A 15,344-nucleotide genomic window follows, 5' to 3' on the forward strand; every position below is an offset into this window, starting at 1 on the left:
TGTGCCAAAACTCAGCCCGCAAAGGAACTGTTTCTCTGACAGTAGCCTGGGCTGCAATTGCAACTCATTCTAGACCTCTGATCTAACGTGACCACTTCTGGCCAGGTTATTCCCGTTTTATCACAGGAGGGGAAGGGAGGGGAAAATGGCAAATAAGAGATGCATCCTACCCCTTGGAACTCTCCCTCTTCCATGCCAAAGAAAAACTCATTTCCCTCTGCCTTGCATCTCAGCAAGTCTGGAACAACCGGTATTTAAAAGGATAAAACAGGTCCCGGACATTTTCCAGGAAATCAGGAGGCGGGCTTTCACTGCCCGGCTAGAGGCCAGATCTTGAGTCGAACTGGCACAGAGAATTTAATAATCTGCATGGTGCTTCAAGAGTTGACCAAAAAAGCAAGAGGGAACAAAAGTAATAAAACAATATCGCTGTCAATTACACACAGACAGAGCAGAGGACTGCAGAACACAGATATTTCAGGGATGGTGCTCAGCCCCTGAATTCTTCCATGGAAATTGTCCCTGCACAATCCAAGCATATCTTGACAACCATAAGGACTAGAGACTTACTTTTTAAAAGACAAAACAGAAATGAGAATTCTTGGGAAGCTGAAGTATGTGCCCAGCGCCACCCACCAGCATCCGTGGCCACCGGCCACCTCTGGTAGGGCCCCAGACAGACTTGTTTTCTTAATCCCAATCAAGTTACTCATCAGATTCTGTCCCTTTCCTCTGTTTTCAAATAACCAGCAGAGCTGCTGAAAGTCCAAACTTTCTCTTGAGGGCTTTTCCAGAGGCACCTGCTTGGCCACAGCTGGAAACAGAAGACTGGACCAGATGGACCCAGCCTGATCTGACCCAAATGGGTGCTTCTGTTGTTCGTTCAACCAGACTGGTGCTCTGCAGATGATTTGGACTACAACTCCCATCAGCCGCAGTTGGGAGTCCAAAATGGCTGTGCTGGGGACTCATGGGAGTTGGAGTCCTATAACATCTGGAGAAGGGTTACAGGTTAGCAAAGGCTGTCTAATAATAAAAATAAGAATATGAGTTGATTGGGATTCAAAGTTCTCCCTTAAAAAACTCTCACCTCATGATTTTGTACGGTACAAATTTATTTTCTTTGCTTGGAGATGTGGCCACAAGATGCTGGGTTCCAAGAGTATTTTACAGCTTATAGAAAGAGCTAAAATCAATCATTTAGGAGGCAATTTATAATCAATTTCTTTTAAAAAGCCAAGCAGTTGCTATTGATTGACTGCCTGAAAGGTCACTCATAACCACTGGTGTTCTTACAACAATGGCTTAAGCATTAAGGCATTTGCTTTGACCCCAAAGCCCTTCTATTAACCTCATCCCAAAATAATTATATCATCTATGCCAATAATAAAAGGTCTGACTGGTCCTCCTTTTATAGCTTCTTCAGCAGCATCCTCAACATAAACACTTCAGAGAGAAGGAGTTGAACTTGAAAAGACATTATTATTACTGCAATCCCTTTTACTCTTACTTGGGAGTAAACCCCACCAAATACACCTTGAGTGGACCTGCATCAGGGTTCAGATTCCAGCTCACACTCCCCCTGACTAGTTTGTTTCAGTGTCTCATCCACAAAATGGGAACATTATTATGGCTTACCTTGCAAGGGCTGGAAAGACGAATGGCATCAGGCTTGTAAACCAAACACTACAAGTGCTGAGTAAATGACTAACCATTAAATGGAGCAGTTCAACTTGTCAACATGTTTAGTTAAGGCTCTACATCATAGAGATGTCTCAGCCAAGAGAAAAATCAAGTCTTGCTGGACCTCATTGCTTTGAACTGGTTGAAAAGCAAAGACAGTATCTGTCCTTTCAATTAAATATTATTACTTTATTATTACTTCATCTGAGCATCCCAAGATGGTGCATAGGAAATATAGCAAAATATATAGTAAAAAATCAACAATAAAACCAAACAATCACCACATTCAAAAATCAGCCCCAAATACATCATTCACAGTGAACAGAAAGGAGACCATCTCATCAGTCCCCAACAGCCAAACGGAGTATTTTATTTTTTTTAATAGATGGCAGAAACACCTCAGTGAAGGCGACAGACTTGCCTCTGGTGGTAGAGAGTTCCATAGTTGGGAGCCACAAATAGGGCTGCTATATGTCCAGATTTTCTCAGACATTAACGGGATTTCAAAGGCAGAATTGACGTCCAGGGGGCAGGGATTTCCCAAAGGCGGAGCTTTGTCCTAGATCTTTGCGTAACAAAGAGATCAGCTACTTTTGGGGTGTCCTGGTTTTACTTTTTGAAATATGCTCTGTATTCTTCCTTTAGGCCCCCTGTCATCTACCTACCCTACTTACCAATCCTCCTCTTACTCTCACATGCCATTTCAATCCCAGTCAAGCTGACAACTGTCCCTTTCCTCATAGTTTCCAAAACAAGACCCAAACATTCTGTGCCACCACAACAGCTCAGCCAATCTCCACTGGGGCTTCAAATCCACAAGGATAGTACAGGCAACTCCTCATTTACACACGTTCAAGACACACGCATCTCTATGAACCTGGAAGTAGCACGAAAAGGGGCAAAAATGACCCTAAAAGAGTGTGAAAACGGCAAAAATACCACATAAACAGTGTCTAGCAATCCCACACAAGCCTTTGCAAATGCAATCCCAGGAGCCTTTGCACCGACCTTTGAGGCCTGTGGAGAGTTGGAGCTTGAGCAAGGAGATTTGGAGGGTGTTTGCAGGCTTTTTCAATGGTGTTCCAAAATATATGCAATGCATGGTGCCTTGGAATGTAACCCTGCATAGATGGGGAGTTGCCTGCACAATATTATATAGGCCTGCCGATGGCTACTGACCATCTAGCTAAGCAGAACCTTGATGAAGTTGATCAGGTCTGTGGTGCATCTTCTAGATCAGCATGTTATCAGTGGCCAACCAGATACCTGTGGGCAATTTGCAAGTGGGACATGTTAGCAACAGTGCTCTCCCCACCTGTGATCCCCAGCATCTGGCATTCAGAAGCATGAATGCCTCTGACTGTGGAGGCAAAGCATAGTCATTGTGGCTAGTAGCCATTGATAGCCTACTGTGTCATGAATTTCTTCAGTTATCCTTTAAAGACATTCAAGTTGGTGGTCATCACTGCCTCCTGTGGGAGAGAGTTCCACAGTTTAACTATGCATGAAGAACTTTTATCTGTCCTGAATCTCCCAACATTCAACTTCATAGGACAGTCTCCACTGAGTTCTAGTGGAGAAAAACTTTCTCTCTCCACTTTCTCCATGCCAGGCATAATTTCATTGTAGCCATTCTCAACCTCCAGGTTATGATTGTTGCCTTCAGATGTTTTGGGCTACAACTTGTGCTGGCTGGGGCTGATGGGTATTGGAGTCCAAAACATCTGGAGGGCACCAGGTTAGCAAAGGCTGTCTTATTAATATCAAACTTGGAACCATTTTATCATACTTGACTCTAGAGGGCTTACACATTTTAACAGCAGATAAAGAACAGGAACTGATGTGGTGCTTTGATGATTGACATTGTCTATTTGTAATGAATTTAAAATGTTACAAAGCTGCAATTATGACTGAAACGAGGTGTGGTTTTATTTGGATTGCTGTATTCTGTTTTGAAATTGATTGGTTAAACAATAGACTGTTGTGATGACGCTTTGATATGCATTGCTGTTCTTGTTCTTGCTTTCCTCGTCTTGTGAGCAACCATGGACACACTCGTGTAGAAAGATAGCATACAGATTAAAATAATGAGAACTTTAACAACAGTAGGACACCTGTGGCACCCGTCTGCTGACTTCCTGGAGATTTGGGCATAGAAACAGGATACTGGACTAGGAGGCCTGATCCAGCAGGGGTGCTCTTCTGTTACAAAGAAGGGGAAATCTAGCAGTACACACTAACCAAGTATTTCATTCACTTATTGATAATTGAATCAATAGGTTGTTTCATTTATTTAGATTCCAAGACCCACTTAATCGGAAAAAACAAACTTGATTTTATGTATTCCACAGTCTTTTTATATTAATATTTTAAAGACATTTTAATTGCTGATATTGGTTTTAATTGGCTGTGGGAACAGTGTTGAAAAGCAGTACTGTATATATAGAGAGAGAGAAGATCATGACAGGCATTGATCAGGGATGAGGTATCTAAAATCCAGGTCACAACCGTTGCAAAATAGTTTGAGCAGGTGGAAGTCCTACTCTATAAGAGGGTTTGGGGTGTCCCCAAGCCCAGCAACTCTCAACAGTGGTAGGCCCAAGCCTTCACTCAGTTTGTCCCACTCTTGAACTAACTGTCAAGGAGGAGGAGGGCAAATTAACTTCCCTTCCCCCTCCAAAAAATTGGTATGAACTGCTTGATATTCCAGCTGATGGGCTTCCTCACTGTGGTTTTGCAATCCTTTTAAAAACCTTTGAATCCTATTTCGCAATGTAAATCAAAACAGATCCTCACGCATACTTAAACTGTTGACAACACATAAAAATTAGTAATCCCAATTTTTTTAAAAAAATAAAATATTGCAAAAGAAGACAAAAAGGGAACACTATGGTGGTTTTCAAATCCTCCCGATGTTTTATCAAAACACATCCCAAATTTGCTATTGCCGTGGCCAATTTCCCCCAGATTACTTGCAGATTTTCTCCTCCACCACAGATTTCTCAACAGTGTCATTGGCCAATAGCTGAACAGAACAGCCCTTTGCCAACCTGGTGCCCTCTAGACATTTTGGAATACAACTCCCATCACGCCTCACGAGCACAGAGCTGATGGAAGTTATCACCATTCTTTTTTAAAAGATGTATGCTGCTTTTCCACGTAAATGCGCTCAAAGCAGCTCACACAAAACAGAACAAAAAAGGCCACATCGACATATCATTACAGTAACAATCAAATATGAAATCATTTCAAAACACAAATCAGCAGGAGTTGTCGCCCAAAACTTCTGGGGTGCAACGAGCTGGCATGGTAGAGGAGGGGAAGGAAGATCAAATAATGGTTTGCGCAAACCAATCGTTTATACTGCCAAATCTATGGTTTAGATTTTCATACAGCGGCCAGCCAGTATCCTCTAACACCCATGCTTCTTAATTTCACTCATGCCTCCCTGGTGCACCAGTCCCGAGTGATGGAAACGGAATTATAACCAAGGTTTACGATTCCAGAAGTCAAAAATCGGAGTTAAGTTTCCGACCCCATGTCAGAATTGAGCCACTCTCCCCCAACATAACCTACCTCATAGGATAAAAATAAAATAAAATCCTTCCAGTAGCACTTTGGAGACCAAGTAAGTTTGTTATTGGTATGAGCTTTCGGGTGCATGCACACTTCTTCAGATACCAAGTGTATCAGATACACTGCGATTAGGCTTGAAAGAAGCATCCTGTTGTAGCCAATGTAAGAGGTTGAGATGTCCGTTTGATTGCAGTGTGTATATGTGTGTGTGTAAGGCTTGTCTGAATTCTCCAGGTTTTCCAAGGCCCCTCCAGGTGGCAGGAGGAGCGCTTGAAGCTCCAGGTGGGGAAGAGTGCCTTAAATTTTATTATGATGATTACTTATGATGGTGGTGGTGCCGATTAAGAAGACTGTGCATGCAGCTTACAAGCTTTAGCCTGGCAGGAGCCAGCTACAAATTACTGCATAGCCTCTCTGAAGTCCTCTGTCCTCCTTCATTCTCTCCTTTTAGATTAAATATTCCCTACCTAGGCTCCCGATTAAATATTCCCTACCTAGGCTCCCTAAGCAGGTGAGAAGGAACGGTCCCCTCACTACTGCTTTAGCTAAAGTTTCGATCTTAAATTCCAACCAGCAACATATTTGCTCACTTGTAATACTTTTTTATTCTAATGACAAGCCCTCAGTGACTGTGGTTAATGTTTAATGTGTCACACTTAATAACATCACCCCTAGATCTCAGGTTTGGGCCCTGAAATCTCAGGGTCTGAGCAGGTAACCCGTGTGTGTGTGTGTGTGTGTGTGTGTGTGTGTGTCAGAGAGAGAGAGAGAGAGAGAGAGAGAGAGAGAGAGAGAGAGAGAGATACCCACCACAATTTCTCCCATTTGCAAATGTGCCCATGGACCCAACTCCTATTAGAGTGGTACCTCTAGATACGAACGGATCCGTCCCGGAGCCCCGTTAGCATCTAGAGGTAAACGTAACTAGCGACAGCACGCCTGCGCACATCGCTTTTCGCCGCTTCTGCGCATGCGTGTGATGTCATTTTGAGCGTCTGCGCATGCTCCGTTACTTCCGGGTTGCTGCGGAGCGCAACTCGAACGCGCTCAACTCGAAGCGTATTCAACCCGAGGTATGACTGTACTAGATTGACCGTTCCTATGGAACCAAGACCCTCTTCTGTCTTGTCTGGATTCAGTCTCAGATCAGTTATCATTATCAGCTCCAGACAGCGGTTCAGAACCCAAAGACCGTCAACTATCATCTTAATATTATTATTTTTTACAACAGGTTCTTTGATGCTGACGATAAAGTGGGGGGAGGAAGGAAACAGGAAGGGGAAAGAGCAATAAGCCCCACCGCACTGCGTTAGAGACAGGCAGGCAGTTGAACCAGCTGGTGGAAGGAAGGAAGAAAAGAGAGAGAGGGAGGGAGGGAGAGAGAGAGAAAATAAAACTTGAGAATGAAGGCAGAAAACAGAGTCACCTGCTAGAGACACATTGGGCAGCCAAACAAAAGACTCAAACACTCAGGAACCCCATTTTCCCTAAGATCATGTGTTAAAACCAAATCTGGGTGTTTTGTGGGTGACCCTTGAAAATAGCTATGAGTTTGGGAGCCCACACAGATGAGCAATTCAAGGTGTTGATTCTGGCGTATGAAGCCCTGAACGACTTGGGACCCTCTCCAAACACTGTCCTGCCTCTAAGTGGAAACCAGCTAGTGAGGCTCTATTGGTAGCTGCACCATTAGCAAAGATCTGATTGTCCAGAAAAAACAGCACAGAGCCTTCTTGGGAGTGGCACCCCATACCCAGAGGGCTCTCCGCTTTCATATTAGACAGGTACCCATGGCAGGCAGGTTCCAACAGCAGGTAAAAATGCTGCTTTTTCATTCTGCCTCTGACCGGCAGAAAGGATTTACCATATTTTTTGCACCATAACGCTCACTTTTTTCCTCCTAGAAAGTAAGGGGAAATGTCTGTGCGTGTTATGGAGGGAATGCCTACGGGTGCCATGCCTACGGATTTTACTCCTCTAAAAACTACGTGCGTGTTATGGTCGGGTGCGTGTTACAGAGCGAAAAATACGGTATTTATTATGCCGCCAAATAAAGGAACTGCACAACAATATTTTCATAGGTGTAAAGTGTTTGCATTGCTGAGTAGTATTTGTGATGCAATGTAACCTGCCCCAACAGCATGTTGTGAAAGACAGGATATAAATTATCTTAGCAGATAAATAAAAGTACGCTCTCTTGGTAAAGTCCATCTCTATCAGGAACAGAGGCCAGATGGACTAGTCCTAAGAGGAGCCCAACAAACCTTGTACAAGCAACACTGTCCGTCAAGACATCTAAAAACACGCCACCTTAATACAGCCTTTCCCAACCTGGTGCCCTGACCTCCAGATGTTTTGGACTACAGTTCCCCTCAAGCCTAAGCCCCAGCCAGCAATCATTTTGAACTACAATTCCTATCAGCCCCAGCTGGCACCACATTTGGGGAAGGCTGACTTAAGATGTTTCTAGGCCATGAAGAAACCTGAAATCTGAGAGCAAGTGTGGTATAGTGGTTCAAATGCTAGACAAGGACCTAGGAACCAGGGTTCAAATCCCCACTCAGCCATGAAGCTCACAGGGTGACATTGAGCTCAGTCACTATTTCTCACCCTGACTTACCTCACAAGGTTGTTGTGAGGATAAAATGAGGAGAGGAAGAACCATGTTGCCATCTTGAGCTCCTTGGAGGAAAGACAAGATATAAATGCAATATTAATAATAATGATAGGGACACGGGTGACGCTGTGGGTTAAACCACAGAAACTAGGACTTGCTGATCAGAAGGTCAGCGGTTCGAATCCCCGTGACGGACTGAGCTCCCGTTGCTTGGTCCCTGCTGCTGCCAACCCATCAGTTCGAAAGCACGTCAAAGCGAGAAGGTACGGTAAATGGCGTTTCCGTGCGCTGCTCTAGTTTGCCAGAAGCGGCTAATCATGCTGGCCACATGACCCAGAAGCTGTACACCGGCTCCCTCGGCCAATAAAGCGAGATGAGTGCCGCAACCCCAGAGTCGGTCACGACTGGACCTAATGGTCAGGGGTCCCTTTACCTTTAATAATGATGATGATGACGATGACAATAATAATAATACAAGTATCCCAATAGGATATTTTTATATCTAACCATCCAAACTTGGCGTATGAATTTTACATAATAACAGAGGCCAACATCCCTGCAGAGGGCACATCAAAGCAGAAATGGAGTGTGATACTGGGGTGAGGGTTGTGGAGCTCCCCTTTCTCACACCTGCATAGAGTTTGGATATGGAGAGAGGGACTCTTAACAGCAACCAAGACTGTGCACCTCTGCTTACAGAAGTGAGCCTATATTTACTTGAGTGAGGGTGGGGTGAACATGTACACTGCTGGTTTATGCCACTGGGCCACATCCCAGCCTGCAAAACGGCTCAACAACAACATTCATAAAAGTGACAAATTATAACAATAACCATAGAAACCAGCAAAAACAACAGGAGGCAATAAGAGTGCGCACAAACCGGTGAAAAGCAGCCAGCTTCATTACCACAGATTATCCCTCTGGAGCTGAACTCAGCCAGGCCTAGATTAAAGGGCAGGTGAGCCAGTTAACATCCTGGGGAAACAGGCTGACGGCTTCAAACCCCAGGCTCTCTATTCTGCCATCCCATCAACTGTTCAAACAGGCAGCACCAGCAACGGTTTATAAGACACAGATCGATTCAGATCCTGTTCTGCCCATTTATAATCTTCTGCAACAGGGTTGGCGATAAATCATACATGCAAATAATACACCTCAAAGTCTTGAAATGGGGGTATGCAAGGATTTTTTTAAAAAACCAATTAGCCATTCAAATGTCAAACAAACAAACAGATCAAGCACTGAAGACACAGGCCCTGAGCTGGCATCTGTCTATTTATTTTATTCACATCATAAAAATCTATATACTGCTTGAAACAAAAAACAAGACACCTCAAAGCAGTTTACAAAAGAATAAAACAATGAAATTATTAGTAAAAACAGCTATTTAAAACATTCAAAAATAATTAAACCGAATGAAAAGCTAAAAACAGATTAAAGCACACATCCACATTCTTTATATCTGGGAAGGCTTGTCTAAACAACATTGTTTTTAGCAGGCCCTGAAAAGAGTAGAGTGAAGGTGCTTGCCTGATGTCAAAAGGCAGGGAGTTCCAAAATGTGGGTGGTGGGCGTGAGGAAGGGTGTTTCATAAACAGGGCACCATCACCAAAAAGGCCCTCGCTGTAGACATTACGTGCCTCATTTTGGAAGGCAGGGGCAGACAGAGATGGGCCTCTGTTTCAAAGACAGACAGACAGACAGACAGAGAATAATCACCATGCAAACACTGGATGTCAGAGGATGACTTCGGCCAGGTGAGAAAAATTTGCGTAAACGCACACAAGCATCAGTCACAAGCAAACAAGTACCGTAATATAAAGGGGAAAGGGTCCAACCGAGTGACAAACACACTTGTACCACAGGGGAAACAGCTATGAAAACAAGAACAACAAAGTAGATCAAAGGTAGTGTTGAAGTGTGTGTAATGTTTGTGCAAGAGCACAACTAAGATGGCAAACAGAAAGGGGGGGTGGGGAAGATACCACTGCCACAAGGAAAAAGGAGTATGTTTGGTGTGCAGATGAATATGGACTGGCTATAAGCCAGGTTGGGAGAAGTGACTTGTTTCCACTCCTTGGCTGGCAAGCCATCTAGACAATTGCTCATCCTTTTTATAAAAAAAATCCAGTCCCCACCATCACCAGGCACATCACAACGATTCTGCTTTCACTCCTGGCAAAATTCAAAATACCCGTCTTCCCTGCTGCCTGAAAAGGTACTAGTGCCCAGTGGACCAGCCCAGAAGTTACAGCCTTCCCTTCCCAAAAGGGTGCCGGAGAGACGCAAACACCCAAAAACATGTCAAGAACAATTTGACACTTAGCACAGCTGCTGCAGATGCCCCGCCGCCCTCTTCCGACAATCCTCTGAGAGCCACCATCATCTCTCCTCTTCTTCCCCCATGGAGCCTGTCTGGGAAATGGCTGAAGAAGTCCACACAACCAGCTTTTTCTAGGCTTTTAACCGGTTCCAAACAACCAGAGCTGGCAGCCTTCACAAAGTAGAAGGTCAGCAAAGCCCACAATTTCTGCTTATCAAGAGCATCTGCCTTTGCTAGTCCAATGTGCTTCACTTCTCCAGCTGTAAAAGCCAGACACACTGCCCTCTCCAAACACAGGCACCAGTGTAAGTATTGCTTACACACATACGCACACTAATATTTCACCAGTGCAGCCTTTGCAAGCTAATGTCCTCCACTCAGATGTTTTGGACTACATCTCCCATCAGCCCCAGCCAGCTGAGTGGAGGACACCAGCTTGCAATGGTTGCACTAAATGGCAGCAGCAGCAGAATCATCACCCATCAGAACAGAAACAAAGTAGGTCAGCGATGGGGGAACCTGATGTTGCTGGACTACAACTCCCATAATCCTTGCCTATTCGCAATTCTGGATTTGGGGAAGAGACAGTTTGCTAAATATAACTACCAGGCCCCATCCACGTAGCATAGCCAAACAAAACTGCTATTAACACTGACACACATGGGAAATGTTTTAAAAACAACACATACTGGTGTGAGAATCTGGAAGGCTTCAGGTTACACACAGCTTTTCATTCTGTCCAGCAGAGAATTCTGTGTAATACAATGGCTTGCACAGCTGTGTTCCAAGAGAATCAGTCCCACTGGAAGATGGCACTTGGCCTAATTCGAGCTCCGAATTACTTCTGAGGCCAATGAGGTCATAAATAGTTTGTCATATAAATGTCTGTTTGGAGGTTTGGGGTAGCGTAGCAAATCTAATATTACTGCCATAAATCTCTCTCTCTTAAGCACTCAAAACTCTTTACATGCCCTGTGATGGTAATTCTTGCAACGAGGCTGGCAAGAAGGCCAGTATTATGAACTCAAGAATTGCCTTGCTGGGTCAAGTCAAGGTGGGTCCAACAAAGACTCCCAGGAAGGCCATATATAGGGCACAGCGGCAACAGCCCTTTCTTCAGAATCTAGCGGTCACAGGTACCCTGTCTCCAATTTTGGAGGCTCTATTTGGCTCACCATGGCTAGTAGCAATAATTATTTGCTTTGATCAAGACATATGGGGGCAAGGTGTGTGTGTGTGCTGAGGACTTGGCAAAGGGTATCTGGGGAGGTCATGGCAGAGGTAATATCTGAACCCGAGACTTCTTGGCTCATACTCTTGAACCACCAACAGCAAACATCCTAGAGACTTTGTGACGCTTTAAAATAAAGTGTCTCTGTGAATCTTAAGCCTCTAAGCCAGCCTTCACAAACCTGCCCCCTTCCAGATGTTTTAGACTACAAGTCCCATCAGCTCAGGCAGCACAACTGAGAGTTGTAGTCCAAAACTTCTGGAGGGTGCTAGGCTTGCGAAGGACACCTCGTAGGGGCATAAAGCAATTTCTCACAGTCCTACACACAACACACAGGACAACCCACAAATCCTGCGTAGCTGCTCTGTTGTTTTGTGCAGATGTTGATAAGGACAGTGAGCTGCCAATGAATATCCGCACATAGAGACACAGTTTCCGATTTGGGGCAGCAACTGAGGACCAACATAAAAGGTCCTGAGAAGGGCTGTCCCACAGATGATAGAGCAGATTTCTTCGTTGTTGCTCTAGAACCGATGGATTCAAATGACAAGACAGGGTTTGGGTTTTTTACTAGACTTAGGAACAGCCTTCCTTGGAAGGTGGTGGACTCTCATCTCCATTAGTGGCTTTTAAGCAAACTTAGGCTGAAATACTTTATGTGCTTAATTCTGAGTAGTAAGTGCCATCGAACTCAATGGGGTTTATTTATGGGTAGGCACATACGCCTGCACTGCTGGTCTCTCTGGGCCTCAGTCCTCCATTTGTCAAATGGGAACACTGTTGACTTGACAGGACGTCAAGATCTAGAGAGGCTAGCACATTTTAAAGAGCACCAGTTACATAAAATAATAGTTGGCTTTTTTGCTCAAAGATGCTCCCCTTTAACCCTCTCCCCCCCACACACAAACCCTTTCATTTCCTGCAGAATTGCTTTCCACCAGTTCCTTCCACATCTCAAGAAACCATTCCTCCAGTTTCGCATGATTCTTTCCCTTATATTCTTCAACCAGACTGCATAATTTGTACCCATCGTATTTCCTTATTATCCTTCCTCTTTCCTTTCTAACCATTCACTCTTCCCAATTCAGTGGGACGGGGGGGTATTCTTCCCCTCCTCTCATGACATCAGAATCAAGGCACCCCAATATTTCTCCCTCAGTTCTCATCATTCTCTTAAAAAAACAACCCACACTTAGAATTATTCTTCCAATGCACTTTTCGCCCCAAACCTTTGACTACACACACCATAATGAAACCTGCATTTCAGGATAACCCCAAGATACATTATACTGGGACAATTTCCCTATCTATCTTCTATTTTAAAGTTCCCTGTATCTCTCCCTCCCACCTCTGAAGAGGCACCCAAGCACCCCACTTTCCAATGCACCCCATTACCTGCACTTTCACCCACAGCTCTCCCTTTCACCTCATTCTATTCCGATTTTCCAGCAACATTAGATTTCACACCCCAACTCTCCACATCCACCTCAAGTGCTTGCTCCCTTCTCTGCCTCTCTTTTTACACCCCACCACTCCCACCCAAACACACACGGATCAATTCTCTAGCTTTTCCCACTGGAAGCTGCCCATCTCCACTTTCTCCCTCATCTCCCCCTCCCCAACGGTGACCCCTAAAAACACTCACACACATATCTCCCCCCACTTAAGAAAGCAGCCACTTCTGCGCTGCCTCTCCTTGGTACATCTCCTCCCCGCTTCCTCGCTTTACAGTACTGTACCATTTTGCTGGTTTGTTTGTTTGCGGGGTGGGAGTGGGGGGGGTGGAAACAGAAATGTCATGAGGAAATGAGCTTGGAAGAGTCCATGTCTGATTTTTCTGTTGAGCCTCCTGCCGTCTTCCTCTCCAAACAACCCCAGGCCCCGGGAAGGGGGGGGGGATCTGGTCTCCCCCACCCAATTCAAGAAAGATCCTGCTTTGCACCCCGGAAAGAGGCGGGGGCGGGGTTGGAGGACCCAAGAACAACACCATCCCCAAGAAAACTGACACAAGGCGTGTAAGTTTCACTTACCTTCTCCTCTCTCTGCCTTTGGCTCCTCGGAGCGCCTCCAAAGACAGCTGATCTCCCAAGAACAGGCTGGCTGGCTCAAGGGCCTCTCTCGAACAACAACAACAAAAAGGCGGCGGGGAGTGCAAGGGGGGGGGGAGAAAAACCAGACAACCTCCCTCCCCCTAAAAGGAGGGCAAGCACATTCTCAGCATACAGCCCCGATGCCAATCTCAGTCCCCCTCAGCTTTAAAGTTCGTCCTCCTGGGAGCCGCCGCCGATTCTTTGCAATCCTGCGTCCTTGTTTGATTTTTTTTTTTTTCTCCTCCTCTTCCTCTTTCTTTCTTCGCTCTGCCTCTCTCTCTCTCTCTCCTCTTCTCGCGCTTCTCTTCCTTCGCTTCCTTCCTAGCGACAATTCTTTTTTAAATAATAATAATAATAATAAATTAATAACAAGGCAACTACATTGCACAACCCGGGGGGGGGGTGGAGGAGAGGCTACAACGTTGCCAGAGAGAGATTTTGTGTGTGTGTATGTGTGTGTGTGTGCAACCCAAGTATTGGAAAAGGAGGGGGGGGGCTAAGAGGAAGCAAAGCAGATGGCGACCGGGGTCCAATCAGAGGGCCCAGAGAAAGAAAGGGCGGGGCCAACCAGGCCCCAAAATTTTATATATATGCATACATACATACGCACATACACACACACCTCCTCCTCCTCCTTGCAAACATGCAAGCTAGGTTGCAGTGCGGCCTCTGCCTGTATATCCTTCCGCCTGCGGGAAGTTGGTTCAGCTCGCCAAAGGAGCGCTTAAAGCGGCCCGCGCTCCGCCTTGCCCTCTTTTCCCTCTCCTCCCGAATTGCAACTGGATTTGGGCCCCCTCTGACGGCTTGGCAGAAATGGCAGCACTAGGATTTCCCTCTGCTCCTCCGCACACTTTTTCTTTTAAAAGTGTATTGCATTCTTGCATGCTACCTTTTTCTTCAAAAGGGCAGCGGACGTGGCTTTGCCGCCGCCCCCCCCCCCAACCTTTTACACCAGCCCTGCAATTCGGGTTAAAAGGTCTCTCCCTTTAAAAGATTTATAGCGTTTTAAAAGGTTTTACGAGCTATTTTTCAAAGGTTTATTTGCGTTTTAATGCTACCGCTTCATCAAAAGGGCGATGGGCCGGTTCTTTCCACACAACAGCCCTGCAAGGCAGGTCGAGCGGAGCGGCAGCTGCGTGGAGAATGCAATGCCTGCTAGCTCCAAGCTCTAACCACTGCACAACACTGTCTCTCGTGTGTGTTTACCTTTTCTTTCGTTTCTTTTTTCTTAATCAGCCTTTTTTCCCTCCCAGCCTCCAAGAACAGCTGGACACATCAATATTCAGTGCGTTCATTCCTAAAGAAGCCATGAGGGAGAAAGAGAGAAAGAGAGCAGAATAAATAAGAGGGTGGTGGCATTTAATTGATTGGCTGGTTAGATTAATCGCTTAAAACTGCATTTGGTCAAGACGATTCCAATACAACGACCGGCCTTATGGATTATTTTCACTCATCAAACTTGACATTTTGCTTAAAATGTGATAGAAATCAAGGTCACCTAATACATATATGCAAAGCTCTTTGAACCATTATTGGCTTTTTGTACATGAATACATTATAATATTGTATTTATATTTCATGCTTACATATATAGAAAACACATTCTATTCTTTTGCAGCTACTTTTTTGCATTTTTTTTTATAAAGAAAACTTTTCAATCAACTAAAAAGGTAGCCAAAATGTGGCAGCAGGTGTTTTTGGTGGGAGGGGGGGTAGTTTCAGTTCAAGTACTATAAAAAGCTGTAGAATACCTTTTGCATTTTCTCAGAGATCACCAGAAATACTTCTTTGAAAAGGGTCCTTGCTACTGCGACGTAAGGGTAC

At 44.9% G+C, this 15,344-nt stretch overlaps 1 protein-coding gene across 4 annotated transcripts in view; it reads right to left on the reverse strand.

Moving 5' to 3' along the window:
- The window catches only part of MEF2D (myocyte enhancer factor 2D), a 137,042-nt gene extending 122,220 nt beyond the window's left edge, over window positions 1–14,822 (reverse strand). Inside the window, exons 1-2 of one of the 4 annotated variants that reach the window (XM_082203929.1) lie at window positions 14,727–14,822; window positions 13,461–13,853 (exon numbers count right to left, since the gene is read on the reverse strand). The gene's annotated coding sequence lies outside the window, so the exon portion shown is untranslated. Of the gene's footprint in view, window positions 1–13,460; window positions 14,038–14,726 lie in introns of those variants that run through there. The other 3 variants (XM_082203931.1, XM_082203932.1, XM_082203933.1) reach the window with 3 other exon arrangements.
- Window positions 14,823–15,344: the final 522 nt, after the last annotated feature.

This window comes from Podarcis vaucheri (genome assembly GCF_965113315.1).
Source record: "Podarcis vaucheri genome assembly, chromosome: 16".
NCBI lineage: Eukaryota > Metazoa > Chordata > Lepidosauria > Squamata > Lacertidae > Podarcis > Podarcis vaucheri.